Source organism: Cryptomeria japonica, chromosome 2 (assembly GCF_030272615.1).
Source record: "Cryptomeria japonica chromosome 2, Sugi_1.0, whole genome shotgun sequence".
In the NCBI taxonomy this organism is placed as follows: Eukaryota; Viridiplantae; Streptophyta; class Pinopsida; order Cupressales; family Cupressaceae; genus Cryptomeria; species Cryptomeria japonica.
Window position 1 is genome coordinate 238246515 of NC_081406.1, and position 15866 is coordinate 238262380.

A 15866-nucleotide genomic window follows, 5' to 3' on the forward strand; every position below is an offset into this window, starting at 1 on the left:
GAATAAAGGTGTGATGATGAGGAGAAGGATTGTTGCTGAAGAGATATGCTTGATTTAAAAGATTAAGCCTAAAGATTTTTTAGAAGCATGTAAAGATGAGAATTGGATAAAAGTAAGTGAAGAAGAGATAAACCAGATTGAGAAGAATAAAACTTGGCAGCTTGTTTCGAGACCTAAAGACAAGAATGTGATTAGTACTAAATGGGTGTTCCAAAATAAATTGAATGAAGCCGGTGAAGTTGTTAGAAACAAAGAAAGATTGATATGTAAAGGGTGTTCTCAAATGGAAGGAATTTATTTTGAGGAGACTTTTTCTCTAGTAGCTATAATTGAAGTTGCTAGATTACTACTTGCATATGCTGTCTACAAGAATTTCAAGGTGTATCAGATGGATGTCAAGTTAGCCTTTTTGAATGGTGATTTCGAGAGGAAGTCTACATTGAGCATTCGGATGGATTTTTTTTATCAGATGAAGGAGATATTGTATGAAAATTGAAGAAAGCATTGTATGGACTAAAGCAAGCCCCTAAAGACTAGTATGGTAGCTTGGATAAGTATTTGTTGAAGTTGGGATTCTGTAAAGGTACAGTTGATAATAATTTATACTTTAAGGTTGATAAAGATGACATTTTGATTGTTGAAGTCTTTGTTGATGATATCATTTTTGGAGGAGATGATGATTTGAGTATGAAGTTTGCTAATAATATGCAAAAGGAATTTGAAATGTCTATGATAGGTGAAATGAAATTCTTCTTAGGATTGCAAATTACACAAATTGACAAAGGCATTTTTATTTCTCAATATAAGTTTGTAAACAAATTATTGAAGATGTTTGGGCTAGATGATTCTAAACCTGTTGGAACTCCTATGGTGATTGGATGCAAGTTGTCTAAAAACAATGAATCTCATAAATTTAACTAGACTTTGTATAGGTCTATGGTTGGTGGATTGTTGTACTTAACTCAGAATAGATAAGACATTATGCATGTTGTTTGTCTTTGTGCTAGATTTCAAGCTGATCCTAAAGAGACTCATGTTACTACTGTGAAGAGTATTTTTAGATACTTGAAGGGGACTGTTGACTATGGCTTATGGTATTTGAAGAATGATGATTTCATGTTATGTGCCTATACTAATGCTAATTGGGAAGGTGATATGATGACCGTAAGAGCACTACCAGTGGAGCTTTCTTTTTGGGAAAGAAAATGATTTCATGGTCCAGTAAGAAGCAAAATGTTGTATCTCTATCTACTGCTAAAGTTGAATACATTGATGCCGCTAGTTACTATACTTAGGTAGTTTGGATGAAGCAAATATTGAAGGATATTAGCATTATTTATGATGAAATTATTATTTATTGTGATAATTCAAGTGCTATAAATATTTTCAAGAATATGGTACTGTATTATAAAACAAAGCATGTATCAATAAAGTATCATTTCTTGAGGGAGAAAGTCAGTGATGAAGAAATCGGATTGGAATATGTATCTAAAAAGGATCAGATTGCAGACATTTTCATTAAGCCTTTTCCCATAGATACATTTGTCTATTTGAAAGACAAGTTAGGGGTCTCTGCCCCTCTTGATAAGAACTAGATGCATGGAGTTGCATCAATCCAGTGGAATTCACAGTGTTATATTTTTATCCGAGTTGATGAGTTGGTACTGCTACTCAGTCATAGTAGTTAGTGTGTGGTTTTGGTGATCAGTTCTGAGTTTATCCTAAGGGGGAGATATTGTCCCTCTCATAGGATATTGTCCTTCTTAGAGGATGATTTTTGGGGAGAGAAGCATGATTTGTATTCTATCTTTGGCATTGTTGTCAAAGGGGGAGAGAAGCATGTGAAAAACTGCTTTATCTTTGAGCTTTGTGTGCATGATATTAGGGGGAATTTTGTTGGAGTTTGCTGGTGTTGATTCATTCCTTTTCATTGATTTTTTTTCACATTCATATGTTGCCATCAATGCCAAAGGGGGAGATTGTTGGTTATTAATTTTGCTAGGATATATTGTTGTCATTGATGTCAACATATTCTACTGTTTAGTGTTCCGATGATTGTAGAGAATTGATTTGGTTTGAGGATTTGTGGTTTAGTAATGAAGTATCTTTAGTATCTTTATTGATTCTATGATGCTATGTGGTGATTTGGTCAAGCTGTGGATCCCAGTATGAAGACTGGTCTTCTATGTTCTCTGGTTGGCAGAGTCTGGTATTTGATTCGATGTGATTTGATATGATTATATCTTTGGTTGTGTATTTGAGAGAATGTTTTAGATGTTCATATGTATCTATATTTCAGATGGTTCATGATTTGGTGCTCTACAAATTATCTTTCCAGTCTGAATTGCTGTTGTTAAGTGTTCCTGAGTGTCAATATGTTGATCGATGAAGATTTGAATAAATGGTATTGGTGTAGCTATTGTGGATGGTTCCAACATCCTTGTTGGTATTTCCTGATCATGTCCTATTTGTTTTGATGATCCACATTGATCATTGTGTGCAAGATTAGTGATTTTGTTGATCCCATGATATTCTTCGTGTTATGCGATATTTTTGGAGGTCTAACATGTTGTGGTTGATCTTGGCGAGATTTCTGGTGGTGATGTATGTTTGGTGATTTGATTTAGGTCTATGCTATGTTATCTATGGCATTGTATTGGTTTGATGGTTTATTTATGTATTATGTGATGTAATTTTATGATTAAGAGTTGAGGGTTTGGTCAACCTTGTAGTCAAGGTTGATGAATTGTATATATAGGTGTTATATGTTAGGATCTAGAGGCAATTGAGAGGGGGGGGATGAATTAGTTGTCTTATTCATTTCAAACCAAATATAACTTAACCAAACTTAATGCCGGTAGATAGTTTAACAATTAATAACAGTACTGGTAAAGTTTAATGCATGCAACAAGAAGATAAATAACATCCACAACACATAACACATATATTTGTACGTGGAAACCCTGTAAAGGGAAAAACCATGGTGGGAAACCTTACCCACAATCAGATGATACTACTGCAGATAGTATGTGTGTACAAATGGGGTCTGCACATGTAGAAAGGCCAACTGCCTAGAGCTCACTGCTCAATCATAAAATGGGAGTCGCACTGACTATATTTGGATGGTTAAATCCAATGATAATGTATTGCTCAAAATAGCATCTTCATATGCTGGGTTCAGTACCGGTTAAGCTCTGATTGTCTTCTTCATACCTTCCTTGAATCTTCAAAAGATGTCTCTGTGTATAGCTCTTCTTATATTCACATATGCCTTATTACATTCCCTTTCACACCTTCCTATTTAATCTCACAAATGAGATCTTACATATATACCAAAACATAAGACCAAATGTGTAGGTCAGCTCACTAAGAATATTACAATTAAATCAATTACAAATGAATCAATATGTGATGCATCATGTCGGCTTAATGCATTTATAATAATAACCAATCAATAAAACATCTCCATAACATGCTGTTCTGATCTGGAATAGATAACGCTTGTCGATCCATAACCTAGACCTATTTGCCGGTAACAAAAAATATGCAAACTTGACTAGACCAATAACCAAATCACCAAAACCAAGTGTCCAAACAATGTCTTTGACATAACCAAGTAATCTCCAGATGATAACAGATCATCCTCAGTGCCGGTGAACAATATAACCTGTCGGTGAACTAGATACCGGTGACTGTGCATAAGTCACTGAACATGCCAGTGAACATAACCAAAGATCTCCAATGCTGATAAGTGTTGACAAGTGTTGACATCAATGACAAAACCAATGCAACACGTCCATAATACCAACAATCTCCCCCTTTGGTATTGATGGCAACACAAGATGGAAAAACCATCTAAGTGCCAAAGCAGAAATGCCAAAAACCAAAAAACCAACAATCTCCCAAAGAGATCAATCATAATACATAATATTTCTCCCCCTAGGAATAATCTCTCCCCAAAAGATAATGTGTTTTTCCATAGATATCTCCCCCCCTTTGACATCAAATGCCAAAGCAATACAAAACCAAATACAATCAGTTCATATAACTTATTACAAATACCAATTGTTATAATCAAATTTATCCAATCTACTCCCCCTGAGAAGTAGCTCTCCTTCATCAAAGTTGGTAAAAGATTTCTCTGTTAATTCTGCCAGTCTGATGCCATGCTCCAACTATATAAGTTTCTACTAGTGAGGGTATAAATCGAAGCCGCTCTCTTAGATATTCAAAATTTTCCTTAGGCAAAGGCTTAGTAAAGATATCTGCAATCTGTTCTTTAGTATTCACATAAACCAATTTCACTTCTTTTGCTTCAACATTCTCTTTCAAAAAATTGAATTTGATAGAAATATATATAGTTTTAGAGTGAAATACTGGATTCTTTCATATATCAATTGCTGCCATATTATCACAGTAAATGATTATAGGTTCTTTGCATTTTACCTTTATGTCCTTCAATATTTTCTTAATCCATAATACCTGTGTACAATTAGATGTTGCTGCAACATATTCTGATTCTATTGTTGATAGTGATGTACAACTCTATTTCTTGCTCAACCATGAAATTAGTCTACTACCAAGGAAAAATGCTCCGCCGGTGGTGATTTTTCTGTCATCTACATCTCCTGCCCAATTTGCATCTGTGTATGCACATAGATCAAAATTTTCATCTTTAGGATACCATAAACCAAGATTTGTTGTGCCTTGTAGGTACCGAAAAATCCTTTTTACTGTTGATTCATGATTTTCCTTAAGATTACTCTGAAATCTTGAAACAATACATACTGCATTCATAATATCAGGTCTTGTTTGTGTCAAATACAATAAACCTCCAATCATAGATTTATATCTTGTTAGATTAAGAGGAGTTGATTCATCCTTCAATGATAGTTTATTAGTTGTAGTCATAGGAGTACTTACCGGTTTAGAGTTTTCCATACCAAATTTCTTTAATAGTTCTTTCAAGTACTTTGATTGATTTATGAATATACCTTTATCAGTCTATGAAATCTGCAATCCTAAAAGAATTTTATCTCCCCAATCATAGACATTTCAAATTCTTCCTGCATCTTATTAGAAAAGTCTTTACACAATCCTTCTTCTCCTCCAAAACTGATATCATCAACAAAAACTTCAATAACCAAGATGTCATCATTAGCCACTTTGTAATATAAGTTGTTGTCAGCATTACCTTTAGTGTAACCAAGCTTCAAAAGGTATTTGTCCAATCTAGCATACCAAGCTCTAGGAGCTTGCTTCAATCCATATAAAGATTTCCTTAACCTGCAAACCATATCTTTGTCATCTGTCAAATAAAATCCATCAGGTTGTTCAATGTAAACTTCCTCTTCAAGATCACCATTCAGAAATTCACATTTAACATCCATTTGATATACTTTATAGTTCTTGTATGTTGCAAAAGCTAAGAATAATCTGACTACCTCAATTCTAGCTACCAGTGCAAAGGTTTCATTGTAATCAATTCCTTCTTTCTATGAATATCCCTTACACACTAATCTTGCTTTGTTTCTGATTACCTTACCATCTTCATTAAGTTTATTTCTAAATACCCATTTAGTTCCAATTACATTTTTGTTTTTAGGCCGGGGAACCAATGTCCATGTGTTACTATTTTCAATTTGTTGTAATTCATCTTCCATAACTTTAATCCAATGTTTATCTTCACATGCCTCATTAATAGTTTCTAGTTCAATTTGAGAAATTAAACATACCTCTTCATTTGCGAGTCTTCCTCTAGTCATAACTCCTTGATACTTATTCCCAATTATCTAACTTTTAGAGTGATTCAATCTTACATACCTGGGTGTATTCACTTGCTGCTTTTCTTCAGTCACTATGGAATTCTTAGATGATGCCGGTGTGACTAGATCAATATTTTGTACCAGTGTACTCATTGTAGGTTCATTTGTGATTATCTCAACTGCTGGTTCAGAGTCCATAGACCTTGAATTACCTCTAAATTGTTCATCAATCTTCACATTTGCACTCTCAATGATTTTCTGCAATCTCTTGTTAAAACATCTATATGCCTTTCTCTTAGATAAATAACCAAGAAATATTCCTTCATCACTTCTAGGATCAAATTTGCTAATATAATCATCTCTCCTAATATAACATTTGCTTCCAAATATTCTAAAATATTTAAGTGTATGAGTATTACCAAACCATAGTTCATGAGGGGTCTTACCGGTTTCACCTTTGATGTGAACTCTGTTGAATATGTAAATAGCTGTATTGACTACTCTCCAATATACATGAGGTAGGTTTGCTTCTGATATCATGCTTCTAGCTGCATCCAACTATTCTTCCTTTCCATAACTCCATTTTGCTGGGGTGTCCGAGGTGTTGATAATTGTTTTTATGATTCCATTTACTTCACATAATGTATTAAATTCCTTAGATTTGAATTCACCTCCCTGATCTAACAATGCGCTCAAAATTGCTTCTCTTGCTTTGCAATCATTCTCTTGATCTTTAGCCAAGGTTGGTGGATTAGGTTGACTCTATGTAGAACCAACATAGCCATTCTTTGTAACATCCCATATGTGTTTTCCAATGCAATTTAGATGTGTCTCCATTCTGATATTCCACATACCATAGTTAGTTCCGTCAAGTTTCAAATTGTCCTTCCTGAAATAGTTAGTTGCCATAGAATCTCCTCAAGTTGTTAAACTTCTGCAAAAAGAGGACTTAACTTTGATACCAATTGTTAGGATCTAGAGGCAACTGAGAGGTGGGGGGGGGGGTGAATCAGTTGTCTTATTAATTTCAATCCAAATATAACTTAACCAAACATAATGCATAATACAAGTAAGCCAAACTTAATGCCATTAGACAGTTTAACAGTTAATAACAGTACCGATAAAGTTTAATGCATGAAATAGAAAGATCAATAACATCCACAACACAACACAAATATTTGTACGTGGAAACCCTGTAAGGGGAAAAACCACAATGGGAAACCTTACCCACAATTAGATGATACTAATGCAGATAATATGTGTGTACAAATGGGGTCTGCACATGTAGAAAGGCCAACTGCCTAGAGCTCACTGCTCAATCACAAAATGGGAGTCACACTGACTACAATTGGATGGTTAAATCCAATGATAATGTACTGCTCAAAATAGCATCTTCATATGCTGGATTCAGTACCGGTTAATCTCTAATTGTCTTCTTCATACCATCCTTGAATCTTCAAATGATGTTTGCATGTATAGCTCTACTTATATTTTCATATACCTTATTACATTCCCTTTCACACCTTCCTATTTAATCTCACAAATGAGATCTTACATATATACCAAAACCTAAGACCAAATGTGTAGGTCGGCTCACTAAAAATATTATAATTAAATCAATTACAAATGAATCAATATGTGATGCATCATGTCGGCCTAATTCATTTACAATAATAACCAATCAATAAAACATCTCCATAATGTGTTGTGCTGATCTAGAATAGATAACGCTTGTCAGTCCATAACCTAGACCTATTTGTCGGTAACAACAAATATGCAAACTTGATTAGACCAATAACCAAATCACCAAAACCAAGTGTCCAAACAATGTCTTCACCATAAACAAGTGATCTCCAAATGATAATAGATCATCCTCAGTGCTAGTGAACAATATAACCTACCAGTGAACCAAATACCGGTGACTGTGCATAAGTCACTTAACATGTCGGTGAATATAACCAAAGATCTTCAGTGCTGATAAGTGTTGACAAGTGTTGACAAGTGTTGAATTCAATGACAAAAACAATGCAACACATCCATAATACCAACATTATATTCATGTAATTTGTGTTTTGATGTGGTGTATGCATTACCAGGGAGTGGTGTATGTGTGCCTAAGAGATAATATCTTTTGGTGTGATGTATTGAGAAGAGATTTTTGTAGGGTAGACAAATGTGCTTAACTGGAACTATCATCAAGCATTAGTAGATTCTATATTTGTAGTTCATGTAATCTAGATTGTAGTTCAATCATTATTATAAGGTAGTGAACCTTCCCTCCGGGTTGGAGTCTTCTAGGTCATTAAATTTTGAGCAGTGAGCTCGAGGAAGTGTGCATAAATGCATGTGCATTCCCCTTTATGATATTTAGACATACTAGTGCAGAGTATCATCTTATGGTGGGTAGGTTCCCACCGTAGTTTTTCCCTTAACAGGTTGTCCATGTCAAAAACATTGGCATTATGTGTATTTGTATAGTTGTGCTTATCTTTATTCTTGTTGTAGTTGATTGAAATCTGAGACTGTTCTTGAATTTTTTAATCTGGTGAAAACCAATTCACCCCCCCCTCCTAGTTTTCCTTTAGTGTTGTTGCCAACATAATCTAGTTAGTCTAATGGATTTATGTGCTGCCAAGAAAAGAGAAGGTGAAACATTCACTTCATTCCTACAATGATGGAGAGCTTTGCACCACAAATGTCATAGTCACATTCTAGAGGTTGAACAAGTGGATATCTTCATTAAGAACCTCATTCCTCAAGTTAAATATCCACTACAAATGCAATGTCTTCATACATTCAAGAAGATAAGAGAAAAGGGCATAAAGTGTGAAAAGGGTTTAGTAGAGAAAGGGATATTAAAGCATCACATAATGGACCAAACAATAATTCATGCTTTGAAAAATGAATTTTTTTGGTCAAAGAATAAGAATGTAACAAGTGATTGGATTGTAGATGCTCATGTTGTCCATAGAACTCAATCAGTGGTATTGCTTCAAGGACCAGTTGGTTCTTTTGTCCCCAATAGAAATTAGTTTCAAGACAACAATACAACATCAACAAATGCCAATGCAGTTCATTCTGGTAATCAAAGACCTCCAAGAATTAGTGCACCTAGAAGAAATTATACACCCATTGGAGAACCAATTGAGTCCACTCTCAAAAAGATGATACAAACCAAAGTCATCACTCTACCAGAAGTTAGGCCATATGAGTCGGGCCCTTTCAAACCCGCTTGGTGGAACAACAATGAATTTTGTGAATACCATTGTTCTAAAGGCCATAAGGCAATAAGTTGTTATAAGCTCAAAAATTTAATACAAGATCTCATTGACCAGGGCGACATTACTGTAGATGCTAATAAGGGAGCAACGAACACAAATCATACCATATTCAAGGATCCTTTTGTTAAACAGGACAAAGAAAAATCTTCCAGTTTAGGGACACATAACAACATTGCAAATTATACCAATGTAGCATATGATTATGTAATCAATACAATCAGTGCATGGGATGAAATAGTGACTAAAATTATAGTCAATTTAAGAAACTGAGATTGTGCAGTTATCACTCACCGGTCTAGAGTCACATTGCAAAAGGGTCTATCTAATCCACCTCCACCAACTCGTAACTACAATGTGGTTGATCAACTAAGAAAGACTCTGACATAAATTTCATTGTCGGAGTTGCTTCATTTCTCCTCATCTCACAAGGAAATCCTCAATAAGGCTCTCCAAGAATTTATTGTCTCCCGCAACATAGATGAAAACACCCTTCAATCCATGGTTGGAAATCTAGTTTCTTCCAAGGTAGCATTCACAGAGCAATATGTACCAATTACAAACCCTTGCACAATGATCCCCTTCATCTAGAAGTACTTGTTCATAGAAGAAAAGTCAAAAGAGTCTTAATAGATGGTGGAGTTGGCCTCAACATATGCACTCTTAACTTGATTAAAGCTTTGGGCTACTCACACCATCATATTGATATCACTAAGTAAATAAATATTAAAGCTTATGATGATGAATAACACCCATACAAGGGTGTGGTGACCTTATTTGTGCAAGTAGGACCTATCACCACCGATATCACCTTTCAAGTTCTGGACTGAGAATTGAGATACAATATGCTTCTAGGGAACCTATGGATACATTCCATGCAGGCACTATCTTACACTTTCCATCAATGTGTTAAGTTCCCTTATAATGACATTGAGATAACAATAAAGGATGATCTGAACCCCTTTTAGCATTGTAACTACCTTAGGGAAAGCATAGAGAATCAAGCCCCAATCAACTGAGCAAATCCACTCACCATGCAGATGGACTCTTTGAAAATTTCAGTTGCACCAACATCATTATCTCACACACATACAACACCACCTCTCCAAATCAAGGATGAAGAGTGTGGTGAATATTCATGTTCTAGAATAGTATTAGCAAGCCAATTGTCTCCTAGATCCTTTGGGAGAGCCTTACGAAATCCCACAAGTAAAAATAAAGGGAAATAAATAGTCCAATTTTCAGACTCTTGTTTCTTCATAAGATGGGGAGAGCTAAATGAATAATCTTTAGAGAAAATTGTCAACAAATGGCTCTATAAAATAGAATATGACCATCCAAATGTCAAACTTCCTTTAGATAAATATGGCAATGGATTCAAATGATACAAAGACATGGTTATGATCACACAATAGGATTGAGGGTACATGCTTAAGGCATTATGGAAAATATATTACCATCTGAAAATCTAAAAAAATGAGGCTTGGGATATACAACCCTGACAAGAAGAAGAAGTACTTCTAGACTAGATACTCTGGTTATTTAATATTTTCCAATGACAACACAAGTCACAAATAAGGAGGAGGATCTTGCATCACCAAGCTAGAACAACATGTCAACGATTGCCTTTGCACCAGTATCCCATGTGAATATGGTGACAAATGAATTAAATGCCTATTTGGTACCATCATCATCAATTGATTCATCAAGGGAAACATGCATAGTACCAGCAAGAGAAGGTAATTTTATATTGCCTCTATCTCTCATCCAAGCTTTAAATGAGGCTTCTATCATAGAAGAAGGGCCTACGAGTCATGAAACTCTCCCATTCATAATCAACACTGTTGAGACTCCTCTTTCTCTAATAGAGGAAGTTGATGAAGATGGACTAGACAAAGTGACATATATTAAGAGTATAACCGATTCCAATGACTATAAATTATTATCCATCCAAAGTTATATCACACATTCAACATTCAGAGCCCATGACAATCAATCACCTGTGGATGATGGCATTGAATATGAGGACATACAAGTTGATCAAAAGTCAGTCAAGTTGTATTTGACAACTGGATCTACATGATATTAGCAACATCTCCTCCTAATGAAGATAGAGACCTCTGTCTTATGTATCTTCACCTAATAGACTAGTGGCAAGAAGAACAACCACATTTAGACTGGTTCCAAAATAATGAGGCCATAGCTAAGCTCTTGGGTGCTAGGGATGGATTTCCCTATGATGATCACAAAGCCATCTTCACCATAGATTTGGATAGAACAACCTACTTTGGAGAAGCAAGATCCTCTTCTAACCCAGAAGATGTGGATGAAATAAAAAATGCAACTACAAATAGACTAGATAATCTTCCTATAAATGAAGAACAATCAACATTACTAGTAGAAGAAACTGGAGAAATCAACATTGGAAATACTAAGAATGTACATAAAATACACTTGGCTAAATCTTTAAACCCCATGGAAAGAGAAAATTTTATTCAATTCTTCATGTAGCAACCAATAAAATGTGCATGGTATCTTACACCATTTACCATTTCAATCAGGAGTGAAACCGTACAAGCAGAAGCTCTAGGAGATGCATCCTCAAATAGCTCTATTAGTCAAAGTAGAGATGCAAAAATTGTTAAATGTGGGTTTCATTAGACCCATAGACTATGCAGAATGGATTTCAAACTTAGTACCAGTGACTAAACCCTTTGGGGGCATAGGAATCTATATTGACTTCAAGGACCTAAACAAAGCTTGTCCCAAGGATGATTTTCCACTTTCTAATATAGATATGATTGTGGATTTGACAATGGGAAATAAAATGTTATCACTCATGGATGGTTTCTTTGGTTATAATCAAATTAGGATTTCACCAAAGGACCAACATAAAACAACTTTTACGTGTCCTTGGGGAACATACTACTAGAATATGATGTCGTTCAGTCTCAAGAATGTCGACACCACTTATCAGAGAGTAATGACGACCCTATTTCATGACATGATACATAAAATAATGGAATGTTATGTAGATGACTTTCTGGCTAAATAAAAAACTAGGGATGATCATCTTAATGTTTTAGCCAAAATATTTGATAGGCTTGAGCAATAAAATATCTGACTCAACCCAAAAAAGTGTGTTCGAAGTAACATCTTGTAAACTCTTGGGTTTTATTGCATCTAATAGAGGCATTGAGATAGATCCCGCAAAGATAAAAGCAATCCTTGAAATTCCACCACCCTCAACACTCAAAGAACTGAGAAGTTTGCAAGGGAGATTAAAATCTATAAGATGCTTCATTGCATAATTGGCAGATAAGTGCCAACCCTTTCAACACCTTTTGAAGAAAGGTGTAAACTTCAAGTGGACAAAACAATGTTAGGAGGCATTTCAAGTATTAAAACAATATCTTCTGTAAACACCAGTCTTTGTCCCACTAGCACATGGAAAGTTGTTGTTGTTGTACATATACACAAGAAATTCCTCTCTGGGTGCCCTTTTGGAACAACATGACGACTAAGGTAAAGAAAGAGCTATCTAATACATCGGAAGAATACTCATAGGATATGAGATCGACTATACTCCTATAGAACTATAATGTTTATCAATGATCTTCACATCCCAGAAGCTTAGACACTATATGTTGAGTCACAAGGTCCAACTTATTGCACATTTTGATCCTCTCAAGTATCTATTGAGCAGAGTAGTATTAACAGGAAGATTGGCCAAGTGGGTCACGATCCTAAGTGAGTTTGACATAGAGTATGTTGAGAAAAAAGAAATAAAAGGTCAAATTATAGCCAATCAATTGGTAGAAGAACCTATACAAGACAACCATCCATTGGTAGTAGACTTTCCTGATGAGTCAGTGTTTTCATTCTCGATATCCACAAGTTGTAAATTGTATTTTGATGGGTCATACAACAATTGTGGAGGAGAAGCGAGAATCCTCTTCATCACTCCCCAAGGAAATCATTTAGAATCAGCTTCCCATGTACCAATAATATAGTTGAATATGAAGCCCTAGTCATAGGACTTTGTACTGTTGTACAATGGAAGACAATGGAGTTGCAAGTCTATGGTGACTCCCAACTACTTATCAACTAGGTGAATGATGATTATAATACCAAAATATGGCAAGCTCACACCTTACAAACAATTGGTAGAAGAATACAAGCAACACTTCACCAATGTGACATTTGAGTAAATACCCAGAGTACAAAATAGAGCAACTGATACAATGGCTATGGTAGGGTCTCTGGTAGATATGCCCAACAATGGAACTCAGTTTGAATTCATAGTAGAACAACTCATGGTATAGGAATACAAAATCCCATCTTCTGAGTATGTTTGTATGATAGTAGGACCTGAATCTCCCTGATATAGAGAAGTATATGAATATCTCCATGACCAATATATGTGTAATGCCCCACCAGGAAACCCTGAAGGGCTAAAGCTAAAACACACTAATGGAGTGCAAATAATTTTATTTTTTAAATTAAACATAAAAAAATGATACAATGAGTTATCAACAGCTTAGATAACATAGCGTAAGTCTAAACAATACCTAAGGAGTTTTCCAACGTGATTACTTAATTTACCATCTAACTCAACTCACGACATTTGATCCAATTAAGCAGGTTATCTTAATTTCATGATATTACTTATTCAGTAGATTAAAATTATAGACAATAGGACATGTTCATCCATTATGGTTGAAGAATGTAGCTAACATGAGGAAATTTACCCATTAAAGTTAAAACATAGATAACACGAGGACGTTCAATCATTAGAGCTAAAATATAGAAAACTTAACAAAGTTCATCGTTTAGAGTTAAAGCTATGGTTAACATGATTAAGTTCATCCAACAAATATTAACCATTCATTAGGTTCAATTTTACATTAAACACATGCCATGCATCTAGTTCCGTAACGTACTTTAACTTCATCATAAACTAATGAATACTTTCCATGCATACTTAATGATGCTATCGATACTGAATATATTCCATTAATCAAATCTACATTATTTTATGATCCCTATTACTACATTTAATAAATTGACTACATACATGCATTTATGATTAATTTCATCTAATCCTCATTATAAATTTTAACCTAAAGCATCCATACATGATAAATTAAAAGGTAACATAAAAATGGAAAAGCACCACATAACACCAAAATGATCTCAGAGTTCACCCCTAGTGGGCTACATCTCCTGGTCTGCTCAACTGCAAGGCCCCTCTGATACTTAATCAATAGTGAAGAATACATAAGGTTTACATCATTTACAATCTTGTCATCAAGGCGTACATAGCCAATGAAACATATGACCACATTGGTCCAAAAAATACATAAATGATCCCTGAATAGGAAAGGATCCAACATAACATAATAAAAAGCAATTATAATAGTTTAACTGGAGCATCCACAAAATTAAATCTTCACAACCCATCATAAGCATCCCATGGTCTAACATGAATATCAGGTTCTCATGAGGGCAATAATATCATGACGACTCCACAACCGTGCTCCTATCAAAGGCAACACAACAACATACTAGCGAACATACTCACATGAACTCCTAAAACCCAGGAATACACAAGGTCAAGCAAACAAAGTTCAATAGGGTAGGGTTACCCACTTGGTCAAATTGAACTTCATACGGGGTGCACTGACTGACGGTACTCTAACTAGAGACCTGACCAGCTCTAGTCTACCACAAACCAATATTAAACATTCACACAAAGTACATGATCGAATACAAACCGTCACATGAAAATAGTCAAGATTCGGGATCAAGGACATAAACCGGTACCCAAATCAACAAACGATAATAACCAAAATTACAAACAAGGACTTTCCATTTCTTAAGCAAATGTGAATACAAAAAATTAAACACGCATAGGCATAGATTGGAAAAGACAATCTTCTTTCCTATTGTTATCACACAACAATCGATCTAGTTTTCTAAAGGATCTAAGTTTTCAAAAAACAATAACAGAAAATCAGCGTACAAGATAGATTCAATACCATAATTGGAATAGCACGTGAAGACAATCTAAGTAAATATAGGTTCAAATAAACCATCATTTAAAGACAATGATAAATTCATTTCAATTAATACCAATTTGGTTATCACAAACATTATTTAAGTTAATTTAATGAAAATAATATTTCAAATACATGTGAAAACGAAATTTGATACTTAAATCAAAATAATCCTTTTTAAATAAAAGTCATATTGACTAAACGCAAATATAATCTCTATTTTCACAATAAAATTCACGATTGTAACCAATCAAATTTAATCATTTTATTTCTATGATTAAACCCAATTTACATTTTACATGAACACACACACACACACACACACACACACACACACACACACACACACATATTACAGCGAAAAGGAAATAATTTCATTTCCAGCTATATCTAATTGTTTTCCACTTTTCCATTATGAAATTCCCTAATTAACATAATATATTATATAATTTCTAAGTTCCCAAATAATATATTATGTAATCCACTAATTTAAATAAATATAAATACATCCACCAATGAAAGAATATATATATATATATATATAATATTATATTCACTAAACAATATTAATAACAACATTTATTAATTAATATTCCTTAAACTAAATATTAATTAAAACCACATTGATGAATTAATATTCATTAAATTAAATATTAGTTAAAACCACATTTTATATATATATATATATATATAAACAAACTTTATTTACATGTTTTTTTTTTGTTTTTTTTAATTTATTTATTAACAAATGCATTTCTAGGGAC